We start from the raw sequence: 3,194 nt of genomic DNA on the forward strand, positions 1-3,194 counted from the left end.
CAGCCCAGTGCAACATGGAAATTTAGGTCCAGCATTGCCAGATCTCTTAATCTTCCTAGAAACAGCAGCAACTGACTTACATCAGAACGTCATTCTCAAATGCTGGCATCTAGGGTTAGTCACCTCTTGCTCCTGTATCATTTGCATCCTTCTTGTCTGTCTGGGGGAACCACACCTCCAGGAAACGAACCTTACTGTCAGTGTCAATGGTTGTCTTCTTCACTATTTACCAGTCTCTTGCACTGGACTAGGCAGTTGTGTGTTCGAGTCCCTGTTTATCCTCAGACGTAAGCTCCACGGTTCAGGTCCTTTTTTTCATTCCTAGTGAATGAATGCAATGTTCTCTCAAACAGTACAGGCCAATGACTTCACACGTGCAGAAGTCGGGGATATCGTTGGCAAGCACTCAGCTCACTGCTCTCCATGTGGAAGTCTATGGCTGCTTTGAACTTGTCAGAGCCCTTTGTAGTGCTAGGTTTGCTTCCGTGTGCTTCAGTGCCCTGATGAGGAAGTACACATCTGAAGAGACAGAGCTGTGCCTGCTGGTATCCTTAGGCTTTGGCCACAATAGGCATTTAATAAGTACAGATTTCTCAGGCACGTCAGCCATGGAAACAGTTCCAATGTGTATGCCATGAAAGTAAATGCTAGAAGATACGCAAAGCTGTTAGTGACCTATGCAGTTTACATGATTTTTGACCTGGTGCCTCGCTATTGCCTCTTAAAGACAGAAATGTGCTTCTAGCTAGTAGGTATTGACAACTGGCATCATAAAAAGCCAGCAAAACCCTCATGAATTTATGTAGGAAAAGGCCTTTGAGATTAATGACAAAGAAACATGATAATGTAAACATGGCTCCCCACAAATGACTGTAATATGAGAAAGGGATTCATTCTCCCACTCAGGGTGGAGTGTTTTGGTCAGATTAATGCAGTTTTAAAAATTTTTTATTGTGGGTGCCTAAGGACCTTCCTTTCACGTTACCAGAACCATTGATCCAAAGCTAACTGCATGTAATAAATACAGGGTGTTTCCACCTCCCTGTCTTACAGGACACTGCAGTTTTAAAGTGTGGGATTAAGGGTGAAATGACAGCGCTATCACTCCAAGGTACTCACATCACACCTGGTGGCAACATTTGTGGAGCCATCACAGTGGGGTGGTCCCTTTTCTTTTCTTTTTTTCAGAGTTCTGATTCAGATTTACTGTAAACAGGATAACCCAGGACCTGACCATACTGGCAGTGTCACATGCTCTTACACATCAACGGATTAAGAAGACTTTTCAGCCTAGAGTGATGGCCACACCTTTAATTCCAGTACTTGGGAGGCAGATTGATGTAAGTTCAAGGCCAGCCTGGTCTACAAAGCGAGTCTAGGACAGCCAAGGCTTCGCTGAGAAACCTTGTCTTGGGTGGGGGGGTAGACTTTTCAAGTCTCTGGTGACTCAGGATTTTTTCACAAATCTCACTTGGGAAGCTTGAGGGCACTGTGGTGGCAGTCTCTGGGTAGTCTGATACTGTTTGTGGACCCAACCTGGACCCACTGAGATGAACCCGTCAGGCTGTCAAGTAACACACAGGAACTCTGGAACACACTCAGCACCATGTGCAGGTCCACAGAAGACCACATGGGATTGTTTTCCAATCTCTTCATGGGCCTTTTCTCAAACAAATGATGAACTTTTAACTGTATCTTCCCCCCTTTGTTTTAAAGAGCTAAATTATTCAATGCCATGTGATCATTAACAGAAAAGGTAGCAGACTGTTATTTGCTTTTACAGTGATGGTGGCCCCTTTGCTGTCCTTATGATGACAGGCTCTTACAGATGTGGTGTGGCAGGCAGGCAGAGCTGCGCCCAGTGTTCAGCTGTGTGCAGTGTGGAGGTGATGCAAACCCACCTGGCCACCACTGCACTGGTTCTGCCCTCCCCGCTGTGTTCACCGCTCAGGGTACCCATCAGTTCCTGTCATGCCCGCTGGCCTCCCTCTTCCCAAAGCATCATTTCATTCCTTTTCTGGCCTAGGAGAAGATGATTGTGAAACAGATGAGGATACGGTCTTTCATATCAATCCACATAACCTTTTAATTATGGGATGGCCTGCGTGATGGTCAGTGCTGTCCTGCTAAGAACCACTGTGGGCTGCCTGTGGGGGACTATCTTGACTTTGTGGAGGAGGTGAGATCTGTGCTCTGGGAGGCACTGTTTCCTGGTTGAGATCCTGAACTATATAAAGTAGAGAAAGACCTTGAGCAACACAGTGCATTCTTCTGGATGGAGACATGACGTGGACAGCTGTTTCAACTCCTGTTGCCTTCAATTCCCTGCCATGAAGGACCTTGTACTGTGAACTATAAGCTGAAACAAACTTCTCCCTCAAGTTCCTTTTATCACGGTATTTTGTCACAGCATCCACAGAAGCCAGGACAGCTGGGAAGGAAGCCCCTTAGACACTGAGTCTCATTTCCAATAGTGACCGGCTGAGAGGCTTACTGGAGTGTCTCTAGCAAGTCCAAGATGGGCGTCTGCGTCACCCTCATGCACCTCTGTGGCCAGGCCAGTTAACAAGCCCTGAAGTGCCAAGTATGTTAAAGAAATGCCTCCAACTAAGGTTCTCACGCTCCCCGGGACACTGGAGCAAGCTGTTTCCCCAGCACTGAATCCTTAGCTCCTCAACTAGAGAGCCCCTCAAGGTACAAGCCTTTTCTTCTGTACCACTTACTTACCACAGGAACCAGGGCCAGCACAGTACGTGGTGCAGAGCAGCTTCAGAGTATGTGATAATTCCTGAGTGGAACCACGTGACCTTGGCACCCAAGCACAGACACAGATGGACATAGCCTCTACCCCAGGCAGGGTATTTTCCTGCAGGCTGAGCTTGTGCCCAAAAGCAGCTCTTCCCAAGTCTAAAGGTGGCATAGTGTCTTTGACCCTCAAGACCAACCCTCGTCAAGACAGCCCCTGCCAGGGTTTCTGGGCTAAGTATCTAGTGAGGGTTCCCACACTGGAGGCTCACAGCAACGCTGCGTGCTGAGGGCGACTCAGAGGGCTTGAGCTCTTCAGGCACTATAAGCTCTGCCCTCAGCCATTCCAGCTTCCTTCCGACAGGATGTGGTGCATGTCACACTGTCATCTGCACTTGCCAGCATATAAGCACTAAGTTTGGACATTTGCAAAACCAAGAACAGAGCAC

Source organism: Acomys minous (assembly GCF_964271855.1).
Source record: "Acomys minous genome assembly, chromosome: 4".
Classification (NCBI taxonomy): Eukaryota; Metazoa; Chordata; class Mammalia; order Rodentia; family Muridae; genus Acomys; species Acomys minous.